General features: G+C 41.7%; 1 protein-coding gene across 3 annotated transcripts in view; it reads right to left on the reverse strand.

The window, feature by feature from the left end:
• Nucleotides 1-20,477, reverse strand: part of DISP1 (dispatched RND transporter family member 1) — a 164,663-nt gene that overhangs the window by 141,828 nt on the left and 2,358 nt on the right. For 2 of the 3 annotated variants that reach the window (XM_074949211.1, XM_074949210.1), the window contains exon 2: nt 3,131-3,254. The exons of the other annotated variant lie outside the window; for it this stretch is intronic. The gene's annotated coding sequence lies outside the window, so the exon portion shown is untranslated. The remainder of the gene's footprint in view (nt 1-3,130; nt 3,255-20,477) is intronic. 3 annotated transcript variants of the gene reach the window in all.

The following is a 20,477-nucleotide window of genomic DNA, read 5'->3' on the forward strand; positions in this document are numbered from 1 at the left end:
AGGTTACCTTTCATAATAACGGGCTTTGTTGCAAGGATAGGTTCCTGGGTTAGTGGTTCTGTTGTGTGGTATGAGGCATTGGCACCCTGACAGCAGGATTGTCTGGCTACGTAGACTCCCTCCTCAGGCCCTACGCTACCAGCACTCCCAGCTACCTTCGAGAAGTGAAGAAACAGATTGATAGAGCCAGAAGAGTTCCCAGAAGTCACCTACTACAGGACAGGCCTAACAAAGAAAATAACAGAACGCCACTAGCCGTCACCTTCAGCCCCCAACTAAAACCCCTCCAACGCATTATTAAGGATCTACAACCTATCCTGAAGGATGACCCAACACTCTCACAAATCTTGGGAGACAGGCCAGTCCTTGCTTACAGACAGCCCCCCAACCTGAAGCAAATACTCACCAGCAACCACATACCACACAACAGAACCACTAACCCAGGAACCTATCCTTGCAACAAAGCCCGTTGCCAACTGTGCCCACATATCTATTCAGGGGACACCATCACAGGGCCTAATAACATCAGTCACACTATCAGAGGCTCGTTCACCTGCACATCCACCAATGTGATATATGCCATCATGTGCCAGCAATGCCCCTCCGCCATGTACATTGGTCAAACTGGGCAGTCTCTACGTAAAAGAATAAATGGACACAAATCAGATGTCAAGAATTATAACATTCATAAACCAGTCGGAGAACACTTCAATCTCTCTGGTCACGCGATTACAGACATGAAAGTTGCGATATTACAACAAAAAAACTTCAAATCCAGACTCCAGTGAGAAACTGTTGAATTGGAATTCATTTGCAATTGGATACAATTAACTTAGGCTTGAATAGAGACTGGGAGTGGCTAAGTCATTATGCAAGGTAACCTATTTCCCCTTGTTTTTTCCTTACCCCTCCCCCCCCCCAGACGTTCTCGTTAAACCCTGAATTTGTGCTGGAAATGGCCCACCTTGATTATCATACACATTGTAAGGAGAGTGATCACTTTAGAAAAGCTATTACCAGCAGGAGAGTGGGGTGGGGGGAGGTATTTTTTCATGCTTTGTGTGTATAAAAAGATCTTCCACACTTTCCACAGTATGCATCCGATGAAGTGAGCTGTAGCTCACGAAAGCTTATGCTCAAATAAATTGGTTAGTCTCTAAAGGTGCCATAAGTACTCCTTTTCTTTTTGCGAATACAGACTAACAAAGCTGTTACTCTGAAATAAGACAACAAACTCACTCCAAGGGTCACATAGTTGCTCCTCTTTCACCTGGAGCACTCCTTCACAAAACTCTCATTTGCTGCTCCTGTTTGCTAGCTAACTGTCATGTATTGCTTCTAGCCCAATTAGGTAGTGCATGGGTGCAGACCCTGGACTTTCAAAACACCTATTTTTTCCTCAGCTGAGAGTATGAAAACATCTGCAGCCAACTAAATTTATTCCAAATGCTCAAATATGGGCTTATTCCTTTCATGCAAAAGGTGCCCTTGAAAAAGGGAGGCAGCTACAGAAAAGTCAGATTAATAATACAAATTAAAAATACCTCCAAAATATTGGTTCTGTGCCCTAGTTGGCTCATTGAAGCTGTTTATCTGGTTTACTGGCTTGAGATAAGGAGTCACCATGGGAACTATAAAAAGAAGAGGGACTAAAAGCAACAAGAGCTAAACCGAAAAAAGCAACTATTACACACACCAATATAACTATATCAGCTTAAATACACATCCTTGCTTATACTGGTATGAATCTCCCATGTAGACAAGCCCTAAATGTGACAGAACTGTAGCTCTTCAAATATTCTGTTGCAAGGTTTGGCAGATTTTTTTTATGTATTGCCATAGTAGGCCAACTAAAAATATGCACTGCATTCTGCAGAAGTCTTCAAAGTAACAAGGGAAATATCCTGGAGCAAATTTTTTTTTATCATTAAAAAAAACGCAAAAACAGGTAAAGATAATTAGAAAAACTTGTGCCATCATGGTAAATGTTACAGCTATAGTGGTTTTTAGCTAGCAAAATCTTAACTACTCATTCTCTGCAGCTAAAAAGCTAAAGAAGGAAGTTTTAAATATACTTAGTCTCAAGTCTTCACTATGTTGGATATTAATTCATTTTTTCTGCATAAAAAGGTTTATTGGAGGACTTTTAATCTTTAAAGAGCTGGACAAAATTAATTCTCACAGCATCCATCTGAGGCATTAGCCACATTCTATAGGAGGAGAAGAGAGGCAGATAAATTAAATGACTTGCCTAAGGTCACAAAGTAATTTAGTGTCAGAGTTGAGATTAGCTTTCAGGGTGTTCTGTCTGCCAGGCCTAGTCTCCCTCCAGTGATCCATATTGTCTCTTATTTTTGCATCTTTTACTTTTAATTGTTAGTTCACGACAAAAAGACCAGCATTTGCAAATTAAGAGATGGTTATATTTCATATCTCAACTCCAACCAGAGCAATAAGTAAATCAGACTGAAACCTTGAAATTTGACATATTGTACCCAACATAATTTGACGAGAGATGTGATTTTTCAAAGGCAGCTCTGGGGGTCTGCAGTGCAGCAGCAATGTGTACCTCACTCATTGATCCCAAGATACCATTTGTTTGTATAAAGCAGCAGTGTGGAGTTTCAGTAGAAGGTTCTTGTCCTGTCCTGCTAGCTGGAGGAAAGATGCAGTAGTTCTCTTTGAGAAGGAGGGAGTAGGAATACCAGATGTATAATAAAGATGTGACACTTACTCAGATACCCAAGGCCCAACATCATCACAAGAGGAGAAAATGCATGATGAGGACCTGAGATTAACAGCCACCATTGTATTCTTTTTATTTATATTTGTTGCAATGAGCCGTATTCTTATTATATGTACAGTGAAAAAGAAGAAAAGGCCTTGAGCTCAAAGAGTGCATCATAGTATGCCCATTGCAATTCAGATATAGTGTACCTTGATTTAGAGAGAAGTTGGCTGGTGAAAAAAGAAAAGTGATTTCAAGACAAAAAAGAGTCACTAAAACTCAATGTCTATTAAATACCTGTTTTATTGCATAATGAATTCCATTATACAATATTTAAACCAGACCAAGATTAAACCTCGAAATTTCTGAAGAATGGAACTTTCAGAATTCTGCATGACCTACCTTTAGATCAATGTCACAGCTCTGATCTCAGCTGAAATGTGCCGTTTCCCAACGTCGTAAAACTCACGCTTTGAGACAGTTAAGAGTACAAAGCCAAAATCCTGTGCCAATTGCTTTTAGATACCTAAAAGGGAAAACAGTATGCATTTAGTCATACAATTATACACAAGAGGCCTTTGATTGTTACTATTTATAGCACTAAAAAATTATCTCTGAAGTTCTTTTTCCTCCAAAGTATGCACAAAACCAGTCAGAGTCTACAGGTATACAAAAGTTGTGTGGGAAATGGTTTTGCTATGCTGGGAAATTTTTTAATATTGAAAACAGTTTTCCCTTTCCAAATTGGGAGAAGATCAAAATCTTGAAAAATTTCAGATTGAAACTAAAAAAAAACAACTCACAGTTCATTCAAACATAATTTCATCTAAATACTTTTGAAATGTTTTGACTTTTATTATTATTTAAATTTCACTATAAATTAACTTAAATTTCAAAACAAAGGTATTTCAAATCGAAAGATGGAACTTCTGCTTTGAAAGTGCCAAAACAGGACATAATAACAAATTAAAAAACTTTTGACATGGAAATGTTTAGTTGAAGAATTCCCAGCCAGCTCTACTTATGACAACTGTTGATCTGGTCATCTGCACTGTAGTAAACTAAGTGCTCAACAGCACAATAACAGCAAGCAGTCTTCATATGCGACCAGTCTACTTTGGTACAAGGAACTTGTTAAATAAAGCTACTAAAAATATTTGGCCTTGCCTGAATACTGTAATAGTACATTTCTGATCTACAAACTCATACTAACTAAATGACTGAGTTTAGGTTATGTCACTAAACTGAACAGCATTGGTATCAGTTTCAAAACAAGTACTGGCATCCTGGGCAGGAGGAAGCATGTGCAGTCACACTATAACATGTAAACTTCTTTATTTATTATTAATTATTATTATTATTATTAATAGCTAAATTACTTAATGTTAACTTACTGAAGATTTATGAATTAATAACCAATACAGATTCAAATACACAAAGAAGGGCAAGGGGATGAGAAGCTGAAGAGTTAATACTTCAAAAAGGGAAAAAATTGCCACATCATCTTCTTATTGAGTGAAACAGTGCTAGCAATACAGATACATGTTAGTCTTTTCCCATATGTGTTAATTAAACATGAAACTCTTTCCTCCCACCCCCAACTGGGACAATCTCAAATAAGGCAACTTTAGAGTAATTAGTGCCCAGTAAGAAACAGTTATCTTCAGTTTCACAATTGAGATTACATTGTAACAACACAACACTGTTTTCTTTTGCATAATTTTATTATCAATACAACACTCATCATATGAACCCATAATAATAAAAGGAAGAAAACTGGTCACAGAAGTGTGAAATAAAGGGAGACTTACATACAGTCAGCCTTAGTATTAACTCTAGCTGGGGACCTTAGCAAAGCCACATAACCTTCTGGTGACATAGCTCAGCCTTAGATGAACTACTCAACACTAGCACCATTATCAGTTAAAATATAGTGAACTTTGGACATCTGATAGCGAGGCAGCTGTTCACATTACCCTGCTTACAAAAAAGAACGAACAACACTGCAAGACACAGTGGACAGGCAGGAACTTTGTTGGCCAAGTTTATATATTGGTAAACATTACTGGACTCCCAGAGCAGAGAGATGTCTTAGGGCTTTCGACACTTAGGGCATGGCTACACTTGCAGATGTAGAGCGCTTTGAGTTAAACCAGTCTTCGGAGAGCGCAGTAGGGAAAGCGCTGCAGTCTGTCCATACTGACAGCTGCAAGCAAACAGGCGTGGCCACATTCGCAGCACTTGCTTCAGCATTGGGAGCGGTGCATTATGGGCAGCTATCCCACAGAGCCCCTCTTCGCATTCTGGTGCTGTGTCTTGTGGGAAGGGGGCGGGGGATGCAGGGCATTCTGGGTCCTGTCCCAAAACCCCGTGATGCATCAGTTCACATGCCAGCAATCCCTGTGCTTCCATCCACATTTGGCGCCATCTTTCAACGTTTTTTGTACTGCGCGCTCTGTCTTCCCTTTCGGTCTGCGGGAATGGAGCCCGAACTGCTGAGGAATATGCTGACAAGTCTTGCCAGCATGTCACATTTGGCAGTCGAGTTACTCCTTAAGATCCAAAGTGACAGTGAGGGCTCCGACGATGATAGACGCGAGAAAGGCATATGACATGAGACTGTTTGTGGCATTCACAGACATGCTCACCACTGTGGAACGCCGCTTTTCAGCTCGGGAAACAAGCAGAGAGGTGGGATCACATCGTCATGCAAGACTGGAATGATGAGCAGTGGCTGCAGAACTTTCGGATGGGACTGTATAAGGAGCTCGCCCCCACCCTGCAGCACAAGGACACGAGATTGAGAGCTGCCCTGATGGTGGAGAAGTGGGTGGCTATTGCAATCTGGAAGCTGGCAACTCCAGACAGCTACCGATCGGTCGCTAACCAGTTTGGAGTGGGAAAGTCGACCGTTGGAATTGTGTCGATGCAAGTTTGCAGGGCCATTAACCACATCCTGCTCAGAAGAACCGTGACTCTGGGTAACGTGCGTGACATTGTGGCTGGCTTTGCACAAATGGGTTTCCCTAACTGCGGAGGGGCAATAGATGGGATGCATATTCCAATTCTGGCACCAGCCCACCTAGCCTCTGAGTATGTTAATTGGAAGGGGTATTTCTCTGTGGTTCTCCAGGCGCTTGTGGATCACCATAGGCATTTCATTGACATTAATGCAGGCTGGCCCGGAAAGGTGCCTGTCACACGCATCTTTTGGAACACTGGGCTGTCCAGGAAGCTGCAAGCCAGGACTTTTTTCCCATACCAGAAGATCACCGTTGAAATGCCCATTGTGATCCTTGGAGACCCCGCTTACCCTTTAATGCCGTGGCTCACGAAACCCTACACAGGGAGCCTTGACAGCAGCAAGGAGTGGTTCAACAGGCTGAGCTGGTGCAGAATGACTGTGGAGTGTGCTTTTGGCCATTAAAGGGCCGCTGGTGCTCTCTGTATGGGAAGCTGGACCTGGCTGATGACAGCATCCCCGCAGTTATATCCGCATGCTGTACCCTCCATAACATTTGTGAAGAGAAAGGTGAAAGATTCACTCAGGCATGGAACTCGGAGGTTAAACACCTGAGGCTGAATTTGAACAGCCAGAGAGCAGGGCTATTAGAGGGGCCCAGCGCGGGGCTGCAAGGATTAGGGATGCAATTTGAGGGAGCAATTTGAGGCTGAAAGCCACCAGTAATGTCTGGTGCCCTGCACGGGAGTGAAGTGCAGTGGTTCCAATGTTAGCTGGAATCTGTGTTTCATTCGCTGAATTGCGGTGCCTGTTGCTTTTCTGGGCTGAGGTATCTTTTACTTTATGCACTAATAAAGAATGTTTTCAAAGCCGAAAATTCATTTATTGAAAAGAAACAACTGCTTGGGAAACAGAAAGGGCAAGGGGCTGGGGTGGGGAACGGTTCAATCACAGATTTGTGTATGTCCTGTTCTCATACTCAGACTTCCTGTCTGAGTGCTGCACTTCAGGATGGCTATAATGCATGGTGATGGGGGTTGAGTGCAGTGGGTAATGGTTGTAGTTTTCAGGGCTGGGTGGTGAAGCTACAGGTGTTGGAGGCAGCTGGTGGCGACAGAAACACAGATGTTGGGGAAAGTGGGTTGGAGGTGACATGAGGCACAAGGGAAAGAGTTTTGGGACAAGGGCTGCAGGGGGATGCAGGGGCGGTATTGCTCCGCCTGCATGGCTACAAGCACCTGGATCAAGTCTGCTTGGTGCCCCATGATGCTTATCAGCCGATCCATGCTTTGCTGCCGGAGCTCCGCGCTTTTGTGCTGGCACTCCTCATTCTGCTAGCAGATCCTCCTTTCACTCTCCCTCCACTCCTGCACTTTTAGATTCCCATTAAGGGACTGCTGCATGACTTCATGCAGCATGTCATCTTTGCTTCTAAGTGGCCTCTTCCGAATTCTTTGCAGTCTTTCGGCCGATAACAACATAGATGGCTGAGATCTCAAGGTTGCATCTCTAAAGGCAAAATGCAACACTTAACAGAGGCAGCATTGTTCACACCAGACAAAGTAATGATTCCCCCGTACTTAAGGGCAGGCACAGTCTACACAATAGCAGAATTTGCCCGTCTCAAAGCGAGCGCACATAACCCACGGGAGCCCCAAAATGGTGAGTAAACACAGGGTCAAGGGGGACTGATTGTTTCACAGAAACCCGTCCTCTGGGTTTCTGTGCCTTGGGGAGAACCAGCAGCAGCAGGGGGCCCCTATACTGAACACTGTCCCCGCATTTTCTACAGGAGTTTGTCCTGGAAGATATCTCACTGCTGAGGGTGACCTGGGAAGCAAGGGAGGGTCTTCTACCACAATGCAGCTTCCTCCCTGGCCCATATGCAGCTTGCCTGTGTGCAGCAATGGTCCCCCTGCTCCTCACGGCACACTGGCGCGGACATGTTAGCCTGACTGGGACAAAGATCACAGTGGCTCTCCCAAGAAACCTGCGCAAGCGCATTGCCCAAGTTCTGGATGAGACCTTTGAGGAGATCACTGAGGCCGATTACTGCGATGTGAGAGAGCACATCAACACCCTATTCCGCATCTAGGCATGCATGCAGCCCTAACCCTCCTCACCCCAAGTGCCTGCACCGAATAACTTCATTCCCAAAATAAAAGCCACTTATTGGGAACCTCCTCTGGTGTTTGTCCTTCCCCAAGCACCGGCCACCGCGACTGGCTACCTTCCTCCTGGCTTGAGAGCAGCTCCTGGCTGCATGCAGCTAGGGATTCCGGGGTGTCTTCCTCTGCCTCGCTCCCGCTTTCCTCCGCCTCCTCCCGCCTTGTTGAACTGACCTCTGAAGTGTCCATGGTGGTCCTCGGAGTGGAGGTGGGGTCGCCCCCCAAGTATCGCATCCAGCTCTTTGTAGAAATGGCACGTCGCGGGGGCAGCACTGCAGCAGCTGTTTGCCTCGCAGGCTTTGCGGTAGGCATTCCACAGCTCCTTCACTTTAACCCTGCGCTGTGTCCCGGTCATGGCCCCTTTCCATCATGTTCCCTCATATCTGCCCAAACGTATCATAATTCCTACAGCTGGAGTGCAGCTGGGACTGGACAGCTTGCTCCTGCCCAAACACTGCTGAGGTCCAGCGCCTCGCCATTGCTCCATACTGGGGATCGCCTGGCACGTGGAGGCATGGTCACCTGGAAAGATGCACTGAGAGCTCTCCACACCTGGCTGAGCAAACAGGAAGGGGATTTTCAAAATTCCCAGAAAATTTAAAGAGCGGGTCTGATGGTTGGTCACCTGAGGGCAGGACAGAGTTCAAAAAGTGATGACCAGAGTGGCTAGAACAGGTATTGTGGGACACTTCTGGAGGCCAATCAGAGTGCATTAACAGATCAGGGCGTCCACACTGACATTGCAGTGCTCCAGCAGGGGTGCACAAAACGTTATTCCACTCGCTGAAGTGGATTACCAGGAGCGCTCTAGCCGCGGAGTCAGACCGCTCTATGTGCCTTGCCAGTGTGGACACGTCGTGAGTTAGGGTGCCCGGGGCTACTTTAATGCGTTCTAACTCGCAAGGGTAGCCATGCCCTTAAAATGCTACAGTGGCACAGCTGCGCCATTACAGTTCCAATGCTTCAGTGCAGACACCGCTTACACTGACAAGAGGGTTCTCCCATTGGTGTAGGTAATCCACGTCCCTGAGAGGCAGTAGCTAGGACTTCTTCCGTTGACCCAGCTCTGTCTACATGGGGACTTAGGTCAGCTTAACAATGCCACTCAGAGGTGTGGATTTTTCACGTCCTGACCAACACAGTTAAACTGACCTAATTTTCTAGTGTAAACCAGGCGTTAGTCTTGTCATCCCATCATCACAGCTTTAGCCTGGGCTTCTTACAGCACAAGAAGTCAAAGTCACAACTGCACCAGGAAGTTCTAGACAAACAGTATATCCAGACCATCTCTCTTTAGGGCTAGAGGGGAAGAAGATCAAGATAATTCCAAAAAGAAACACTTAGATCATAAGCTTACAGATGCTAAGTTACTTGTACATACTTGAATGATAGCCAAATGCCAGACCCACTGTTGAATTTTTCTGAAACTCAACCTATTATCTTTGTTGCATGTACTGTTGTTCAGTGTGCTGATTAGAAAAGTCAATATAAAAAGCATTATGGAAATTTCTGCAAGGTACCTGTTTTTTAAAAGATAAAAGGATACAGCTGAGAAAATACCAACAACTTTCTTTTCATTTTACTGACCATACCTCTCCCCACCACTATAAGCTAAATAATCCTTTAAAACAGCTGCTTAATTTCATGGTCAAGATATTTGTAGAACTTGAAGGTATTCAAGGCAAAGATAAAACAAAGTCACATCATCCCCTTATGGAAATGTTGGATCATATTAAAGAAGTTCTGTATTAAAATCACAAATGAGTTTGATTCCCCATAGTTTAAATTCCAGGGTATTACTAATTAAGAGGTCTCTTGGTTTTTGGTACTGTTTCTCTCCCTCTGTATGTGAAACTTGCAAGCTGCTAATTGCGTTAGTACATTCTAAGACAGAATCTGTTCTCAAAGCAATTCACAGAGACTCAAAGCAATACTCTAACAACAGAAACAGCACCCAGAGACTCCCCGCCCTTTTGTTGTATTAACAATTGTGATTAAAATAGAGATAGAGGATGTATGTGGACGGATGCTTGGTGTGGATAACAACTGAATGATCAGGGAGGTGCCAGCCTAAGAATCCAGTGTCCATCGGCTGAAGAAGGCGTCAAGTGGAAATAACCAGAGGACCCCCGGAGGGCAGACTGGAATCCACCCAACAGCCTCAAGAATGGGAGAACCAAAGAACAAGATAACTTCTTGGAGCCGTCAGGAATGTGCTATCTGCTGATTGATTCAGCAACAGCATGATGAAGCAATTCCCATAGACTGGCATAGGAAGAAATTCCTATAAAAATAGACTCTTAAAAAGTGAGAACTTTGGGGTCTGATTCTGCAAACCAACTTCCAGGAGCATCAGATGAGCATCTGACAAGGCCCTGCTCCCTCCTCATGTCCAGGCCACCTGGCCAGTGGCTTGGCATGAGCAACTCTAAGGCTGGTAACTATGATGACAACCTTGCAGAACCTGTGTGTGTGTGTGTGTGTGTGTGTGTGTGTGTGTGAATGTGTGAATAAATATGAGATTGAATGGAATGTTATAGCTATAACTAACTGGTAACTATGATGACAACCTTGCAGAACCTGTGTGTGTGTGTGTGTGTGTGTGTGTGTGTGTGTGAATGTGTGAATAAATATGAGATTGAATGGAATGTTATAGCTATAACTAACTGCTTACTATGATTCTTTCTGTATTCACAATAAATGTGGTATTTTGCCTTTTTCCCTTTAATAAGATCCTGCTGGTTTTTAATTTATTGGTACAACAGAAAGACCATAGAAAAGTCTATGTTTGGATGTATGTTGGCTGGACAAATGAACGTACTTAATCATTATTCAACACCACCACCCAAAAAGCAAGTAATTGTTTCCTCAAATTGTTTCCATAATCTCTATTGATTTTAACAGAAAACAATTACCAAGGGACCAAATTTAACCTTAAACTACTGTCCACTACTGACAATAAATAAATTAATGCAAAAAGCTATGTTAATGCAACAGTTAAGTATCTACATCAGAAAATGTTAAGTTAAAGTTGTATGGTCAGCCTTAATACAACTTCCTCGTGCACATGCATTATGATAACATACTATTTCTCAAGTACAATATGTATTATTTTCTAGATTCACAGCCACAACATCTTGTAATTTTTTCTTCATTCTTGTATGCTTATATTACTTTCGTTGTCATAATTGGCCATGATATTTTTGTTGACTTAGGCCTACATGGAGCTCCTTGTAGGATCAGGGCCTCAGACTTTTTATATGATCAGGAACATCTCTAAACTAGGTATTTAAATAACTATCAGACTACCATAGAAACACACAATGAGCTGTACTAAAAATGTTAGTAAATAAAATTAATAAAAGTATTAATAAAATAAAACTAACATTTATGATTTTTGTTTTACTATGTTACTTGTGTAAAAGGGTCATGATGATGCATACGTCATGTACCCTAGTTTCAAAGGGTCTTAATAAAATTAAAATATTTCATTATCCTAGTGTCTGATGCATTGACTTTATTGTTGACAGTTTCTATAATAAGTGAGAATGTGTGTATAAGTTTAGAATGAAATCTGTTCTGAATGGCAGAAATTCTCCTGGTACTATTCCACAATGGTTTAGCATACTGTGCATAAGAAAGATAGTTATTTTAGTTCACATGCAAACTTATCTGTAATTTTCCAAGTAAATCATAACAGTAGCAGCCTTAACTGAATTGTCCTACTTCTATTTGTCTCAAAACCTTTTAAAAAACAAAACAAAAAACAATTGGTCCCTGAATGCTCCTATTAGAAGTACCAAGTCATGCAAGGAAGGTCAGTCCAGTGGTTAGGGTGCTAGGACTTTGGGAAACCTGGGTTCAAGTCCCTGCTCTGCACAGATTTCCTGTGGGAGTTTAACTAAGGGCTAGCCTACACTAGAAGCACTGCAGTTGCATTGCTGTAGTACATCTCATGTTCCAGGACATTCTGTGCTGACGGCATAATAAATCCACCTGCTCGAGAGGTGGTAGCAGCTCACCCACCGACATAGCCCTGTCCATACCCGTGCTTGGGTCAGTGTAACTTACGTTGCTTGGCAGGGTAGCTAATTCACACCCCTGAGCCAACGTAAATTGTAGGATTCATAAAGGTTTATGCGCTTGGCAACATTCAGGGCACACCCGGAGTGTTGTGTAGGAGTAGTGCACACACAGCTTCTTTCAAGGGCATCAACCTTGGAATCTCGCCAAGATGATATGAACCATGGGAAGCCTCCCAGGACTGGGCTCAAGGCCCGAGAGCAAGGAATGCGGTAGATAGAAATTGGTAAATAAGAATGTTAAACAAAGCCAATGTATTCCTTTTATCTGTTGGAGAATGTAATGCGCGGGGGGAGAGAGAGAGAATAAAGGGGAAGGTGGAAAGCTGACAGGCAGAAGCCCGTTAGAGACCAGCCTGCTTGCTTGCTAAAAGCTGTGTTCTGTCTTGTCATTGAACCGCCACAGTAAATTATACCAAGTAAACGGTAGTGTAGACCTGGCCTTAGGGAACCATGGCATAGAGACTATCTATAAAACAGGGATGACACTTCTGTACCTCACAGGTGTCTTTTAAAGATAAACACATTGAAGACTGTGAGGTGCTCAAATATTATCATAATGAAGGCCATATAAATATCTTAGATTGAAAAAAACCTATATTAAATACATTTTTAAATTTGAGACACAAAATCTATCCAAAAGTTTATTGCAAGTCTAGAAACTTCTTCACTCTCTGAAACTGGAGGTGTCAGAGAACCCACCGTACCTATTACAGTTGACAGTAATTTATGGCTGTGAAAGTAATAAAAGACTTGAAGGGGGATTTTTAAAATCACATCTTCAATTTCAGCCCAGCCCTTCAGCACAGTCGTAATTTGAGATATAGTATACCCCTCACATTCCAGGTGAATTGAAGTTTTATGTGAATAGTTTCCATGCTTAATCTGCTTTGTCTAGTCTCACTGTTGATATTCCATCCCCTAACTAGAAATTTAATCAGGTACAAACATTTAACTATCAAACGATTTCAAGATACAGACAAATGCAGACTTTCCACATTTTCCAGTCCGGAAAAAATATTTTATGGCAAAAATAAATTAAAGTTTTTGATACAGTAAAGAAATGCAAAGTTAAATGTGACATTACCATGGAAGCCCTAGAGAAGTTTTTATGGGTGTAAAGGGTCTTCTTTTAATTATGTTGGTGTCATGAGATTCTATGTACGTTGGATAGCTTGAATACATACAACTCTAAATGCAAAGAGGTTCATATAGCTCCATGTCCATCTTTCTGAAAGTATTGTTTTTTAAAGTCCACTCCTTGTTGGGACAAGTATGAGTAACAGGAAGATGATGGTACTGTGGGTACAGTTATATGCTCTTGATCTTAGACAAGACACTTACCAATATTCTATTCAAATGCATCTGAGTGGTGAGCTTCCTACTTTGGGAATAGGAGTAAGAAGCATAGTACTAGCTGTGGCACCAGGTACTTTAGAAATATGCCCTGTACTTACATCCAATAAGAGTGCATTCATCTACTCTAGAGATGCCAATGGCATAGAGGACTATTATGAAGTCCACATTAGAAGTGTGTTTGCAACCTCCTTGCCAATCTTAGATCAAGAAAAAAAGCACTGGAGGTCTATGTTGATTCTTGACAATCCTCGAGCAGCAATGACCTTGATTTCATAAATGTTATTTATGGCTAAAGATAAGAAAGCTCTCTTTGCTTGGAATGCATGCTTAACTAGGAATATACATATTTTCTGATGCAAGCAAGTAGAACGTAAGTCTCATTCCATTAGGGCCAAAGCTTCCTTCCCTACCATTTCAACTGCATATGGTGACCATTGACAAAAGTTATGAGAATAGAGGCAAGAGGCATCCAGGTACTAACAATCACAGCAAATATTTACAAGTGTTATGATTAATTGGTGCTCTACAATATTCAAGTCATTCTTATGTATTGCATATGCTGATTCTGTGTAAGACCTAATTATGATCAAACCTGTTTTCACTATTGTGTTGAGTTAGTCTGTTTTTATGGAAAACAATTTCCATCAATATTCTTTAGTGCAGCAGATCATGAGTAAACAGCTCTTATTTGGGCATGAAAGACAGAGAAAGACATACAACTATACCTGGGTATCTTTGTGTGTATTAGAAACATTTCACTTTCTATACGTGCCAATGTTTTCTAACCACATAAGATTATAGGATATATTATGGGCAGCAAGACCTGCGCCCAGAAAGTAAACTTAATAGGGCGGAGGGCTGATTTACTTCCATTTTCAGCCTCAGGATGGACATGCCAGTCTATCATTGCATTCAACATTTTTACATGCAGATTAGTCACTTTCCCAGCAGACAGTAAACTAGTGGATCAGACACTCAATAGCTCTGCTAGCCTGAGCACATTGTGCCCATGAGGGGCTCCTTCCTTTCTCCTCATGGGCACAGTGTGCTCAGGCTACCACTGCTCTCCATTCTGCCCTCCTCCTGCTGTTTACTGTCTCTTTAAAGGAGCAGCGAACTTAACTTCTAGGAGTGTTCCAGGAGAGGGCTGGACACTACAGGGCAGATGGTTTGGGGGAAACTCAGGACTGGGGGATGGGGTCACACTGCAAAAAGTAACTGGATGGTGGAAGCCAGTATGTGACCTACATGCTTGTAAGGCTGACTGTTTGGTGTCCGGGCTGTGAAACACAGCAGCATAGCATTTAAGGTATCCATAATTGCCGGGCAGGTGGTGAAAACCCCTTAGTGGTCTGGGTTGAACCCCAAAGCATCACAGACCCCCTCTCTAAACTTGAATAGAGGCTGTTAATCTTGTTTTTTTAAGCATATGGTTATGGAATTAATACTTTCTCTAGTCTCAAGAAAGATTGAGGGCCTCCCCTGTTGGCTTCATATTGCCCTTCCATAGGACAGATGGGAGGGGTTAAACAGTTAGGTGTGAAACAACACTTAATATATAGGTTTCAGAGTAGCAGCTGTGTTAGTCTGTATCCACAAAAAGAAAAGGAGTACTTGTGGCAACTTAGAGACTAACTAATTTATTTAAGCATAAGCTTAAGTGAGCTGTAGCTCACAAAAGCTTATGCTCAAATAAATTTGTTAGTCTCTAAGGTGTCACAAGTACTCCTTTTCTTTTTACTTAATATATAAGAGCTCTTCAGGATTTTATCCCATGTGCATCTTATCTAAGTAGCCTCTTTCCCTAAGAATGAAATCTACTATATGTCTTCAATGACTGAAGTGTAATTCAGATATTTTTCAGATCATTATTATTTCTACAAAATATCTCAAATATATTTTAGTCAAACTGATTAAAGTTAAATATTTAGCTTTTATAATAAAGTTACCTCACTCCTCAGATATTTAACAGTTCATTTTGCATAATTCCATGTAATTTCAAAGCTGTGTAAGAGATAGCATTACCAGTCTTCCCAATTAGCATCTTTTCAGGTTACTATAACCACAAAATCTAAATTCAGAATGTGCATCCATAAAATTCCGGTCCAATTCTAGCCAAGAGACAATGTTAAAAGGCAAGTGACAAAGAAATTAGAAGTGTATTAATTTACAGACTGCATGAGAAAGATCATTTAAGAGGGCAAAAACAATTAGAACTGAGAAGCCAACAAAGCTTAAAAATAAGTTATAAAATATTTTACTTACTGCTGAAGAGGGATTTTGTCACGCAACTTTTTGATAATAAACACTTAACATCTTCAAAGTGTTACACATGCAGCAATAATTAATGTTTAGTTCTGAAATGCCTAAAAAAATTATTGTAATCTTGTTGGAAATAGCCTTCTTAATCTATTCTTATGCTGCAAACTGAAAATTATCTGTTTATATAGGATTTAGCAAAAAAAGTGCTTTTACTCCCGCTTATAGGTGCGGCAAAAGTTAAACACTATTACCAAAGAACAGCTGACATGATAAAAACTGGTCACAGGCAAGCAAGTCACACTAAAGGTTAGAAATAGCATACGGTCACTGTACTAGAGAATAGCAGCAGTTGCTAAACCAAATGAATGCTACTGATCAATTTGGAGATCTCTGTACTTTGTTATTTTTGCGTTTTATTGAAATAACCACTAAATTTAATGTTCAACAATATTAACAACTCAGATGTCTGATTAATTCTACAACCTTATCACAGTTTTAAGGGTTTGGCGGAAAAGGAATGCATACTACTCAGACCTACAGTTAACATATGAGAAACATTACTGAGAGTCATTCAGCAGCCTCCTCATGGGAAAGGGTAACATTATGAGAACTGTTAAGTGTTTGCATATGTTGTTTTACCTTTGTTCTTTTATTGTCTTATTTCTCACCTTTTACACGTTAAGACTTTTGGGAGCTACTAATTTGACTGCCTTCTCTTTCTTCCTGGGGCCCTCTGGGCTCACCCCTTCATTTCACTCTCTTTTGTTCCTGCTTCAGTGACCCTCCCACCAATCAAGGAGAGCTAGACATGCCATTCTCTGGGGAGAGAATTGTAAGGAGAGTGATCACTTTAGATAAGCTATTACCAACAGGAGAGTGTTGGGGTTTTTTTGTTTTTTTTTTTTTTGTTTGTTTGTTTGTTTTTTTTTGGGGGGGGGGGAGAAAACCTGGATTTGTGCTGGAAATGGCCCACCTTGATTATCATACACATTGTAAGGAGAGTGATCACTTTACATATGCTATTACCAGCAGGAGAGTGGGGTGGGGGGAGAGAAAACCTTTTGTAGTGATAATCATCCATTTTTTCATGGTTTGTGTGTATAAAAATGTCTTCTGTACTTTCCACAGTATGTATCCGATGAAGTGAGCTGTAGCTCACGAAAGCTTATGCTCAAATAAATTGGTTAGTCTCTAAGGTGCCACAAGTACTCCTTTTCCTCCTTTCACCCCGTCCAGGCTTCCAACTCACACTCAATCATCGAGGGAGCAGAAGCATAACCTTGATATTGAACTCACATTTCTTGTATTATGTAGAGCTGGCTGAAATTTAAGGGGTTTATTCGCAGATTTTGCTACTTACACATTTGCTTTCCTTCTGATTTAGAATGAAAGCAAATTTACCAAAATTTCTCATCAAAACCAAAGATCCCCAAAAAATTTTATTTTAGAAACATTGAAATATAGTGCTCCTGAAACAAAACTGAAATTTATTTTGTGTCAATTTCACAACTGCTATTCAGGCTCCCAGGGCTGCTTGCTGGAAGGAGGGGAGACTGCCAGCACCCAGAGTCCCAGCTCTATCTAGCCAGGGCTCCAGGAGTTGGCAGATTTTCTGCCTAGCTGAAGACCCTGAAACCTGCCTGTGTTTCGGCAAAAGTTTAATCGAATCTGTAGTAGATTCATCAAAACATCTCTCTACAATGAATCAGCACTTTCTGAAAAAATGTTTTGTTGCAAAATTTCTGATCAGCTCTAGTATTAAGAGAGCTAAAAAAAGACCCACTCACACCTATTACATAAGTAATGGCTGCTACTATGCTACAACAAAAACTTTAGCGTTTAAGGTAGAAATTAACAGCTAGGGGAGGAGAGGCATACCTTCAAATACAATCACAGTTCATATAGTCTTTTAATTATCACATTGCAAAATGAAAAACCAAACTTAACTCTGCTCTCATAGCCACATCCAGTCTCAAACTACAGATAAGAAACCCTGGCATCTTATTCTCCATATAGAAATAACATTTTCATCCCATCCATCAGACAGCAGAAAGATTTCATATCATTCTCTTCATATACTCTCAAAGTCCCATTATACTGTCCATATTTCACACTTATTGTATAGGACCTCACTTTCCACCTGTCCATCCACCTCCAACCAGCTCCTAGTCACCCACCTCAGTGTATCATCATCCAGAGTCAGGACAACCTAAAGGGGATGTAGAGGTGCTTATTATCCATCTCACCCCAGATTCAGCCCACTAACCCCTCCAAAACCACATAAGCACACCCAATGCACAGCAAAGCTGCACAGCCAGACCAGGAACACAATTTACAACTCCATCCCTGCCCCAGCCACACAACGTATGAAGCACAGACAACAAACCCACAGCACATACCACTTACCCAGTCTCGGGGAATCCTCAGAATGGAAGAATCTCAAGGAGGTAAAGGCAGAAATGCATGTGAAAAAAAAAGTTATCAGAGCCTCCCTGGACTAGGAACAGTAACTGCCCCCCCCTTTTTTTTTTTTTTTTAAATACCACCACAGCAATTATATCTGCATGAGACAGACTCAAGGACAGGGCCCTTATCAATAGCAGAATGGCTGGCAAACCTGAAGGGGAGAAAGCTTGTGACAAAATGTTTGTGGCATCATTACAGAGGCCCTCCCCGCCCCCCAAAAAATGCAGGGAGTCGGAAGCAGTATCTAAGGACTGAGAGATTGTTGCAGTGGCAAAGGACAGCGTGGCAGTGGCCAGGGAAAGCACTGCCATGTCCAAAAACAGCATAGAAAGAGGGAGATGCAGAGGCAAGTCCTGGGGACAACACAAATCCGAAATGCCCTATTGCAGCATTTAACTATTAGGGCAGTCAGCAATACAGTAGTGCAAACCAGTCCCAGCCATATTATGAAGCCCCTGAACAATACAGGCTACAAGGAACAAGAGTACACACCTCCCTGGTGTAACCCCACAGCAGTACTCCCAGGCCATTCCCCTCTCAGACCCAAGCTGAGGGCACAGAGAACAATTTGGGGCAATTAGGACCCCAGCTCATTTGAGCCCTCTATTGCCCCTTGTAACTTCAAACCACAGCATGCCACACCAGAAGGCCCACAAACCAGAAGAGACTGAGCAAAGACATGCACTAGCCTGTAAATGTAACCCCCTTCCCACTTTGTGTTGTGCCCTGCATTGCACTGTTGCACTTGACTGTTTCGTTTCACTGATGATGTAATGAAAGGGTTCTTTGTAGTTAGATAATAGATTGTTGTTTAATATATTGTGTCATAATTAAAAGCTGTTTTTCAGCTTTGTTTCAGCTGAATGTTCACTTCTGCTTGTTACATAACAGATTAATAAAAACCTTTTAAAATGTCAAACGTTCATATGGAGTTGATGACAGCTCATTTTACACAGAAAATTATGTTTGCACTAATTGATAGGGCTTTACAAACACATTCAGGCAAAGACACTTGGTGCAACAGGGAGTGCTGGCTCTGTTGCACTTCCACCACCCATAAACTACACTGAACTGAACAAAAGACTTCAAACCCCCCTCCTTTCCAGGAGTTAATAGCTGGATGTACAGCTGCACAATTCAGGCCTGAGCCTCAAAATAAGAGCAACAGGCATCCCTGATAATACTGTCCTGGCTGTTTGCATTTTGTATTAGATGCTTTGCTGGTTGCTCAAATCACGGAGCAAGTCTCTGCACCTCAGCCTCCCACCCATCACTAAGGCTTTCTCCTTTACTATCACAAATATTGTGCAAAATACATGATGCTATAATCGCTGATGTGTTTTTCTGTTGCTTCCAACCTATTCAACAAATAGCACCAACTCCCTTTCAAACAATGCAAAACTTTATAGCCTACAAGTCCAATCAGTCCTACTTCTTGTTCAGCCAATCACTCAGACAAATATGTTTGTTTACATTTCCAGAAGATAATGCTGCCTGCTATTTGCTAACAATGTCACCTGAAAGTGAGAACAGGAGTTCGCATGGCACTGTTGTAGCCAGCATCGCAAGATATTTACATGTCAAAGATGCGCTAAAGATTCATGTGTTCCTTGATGCTTCAACCACCATTCCAGAGTACGTGTCCATGCTGATGACAGGTTCTGCTCGATAACAATCCAAAGCCGTGCGGAGCAATGCATGTTCATTTTCATCATCTGAGTCAGATGCCACCAGCAGAAGGTTGATTTTATTTTTTGGTGATTTGGGTTCTGCAGTTTCCGCATCATAGTGTTGCTCTTTTAAGACTTGTGAAAGCATGCTCCACCTCATCCCTATTAGATTTTGGAAGGCACTTCAGATTCTTAAGTCTTCGTTCGAGTGCTGTAGCTAACTTTAGAAATTTCACATTGGTATCTTCTTTGCATTTTGTCAAATTTGCAGCGAAAGTGTTCTTAAAATGAACAACATGCTGGGTCATCAACTGAGACTGCTATAACATGAAATATATGGCAGAATGTGGGTAAAACAGAGCAGGAGACATCCAATTGTTCCCCAAGGAGTTCAGTCACAAATTTACTTAATGCATTATTTTTTTAATGAGGATGGAAGCACGTCCTCTGGAACAATGGCCGAAGCATGAAGAGGCATATGAATCTTTAGCGCATCTGGCATGTAAATATCTTGTGACACCAGCTACAACAGTGCCGTGTGAACGCCTGTTCTTACTTTCAGGTGCATTGTAATTAAGAAGTGGGCAGCATTATCTCCCATAAATATAAACAAACTTGTTTCTCTTAGCGATTGGCTGAATGAGAAGTAGGACTGAGTGGACTTGTAGACTGTAAAGTTTTACATTGTTTTGTTTTTTAGTTCAGATACATAACCAAAAAAACTACATTTGTAAGTTGCACTTTCATGATAAAGAGATTGCACTACAGTACTTGTATGAG

Source organism: Natator depressus, chromosome 3 (genome assembly GCF_965152275.1).
Source record: "Natator depressus isolate rNatDep1 chromosome 3, rNatDep2.hap1, whole genome shotgun sequence".
In the NCBI taxonomy this organism is placed as follows: Eukaryota; Metazoa; Chordata; order Testudines; family Cheloniidae; genus Natator; species Natator depressus.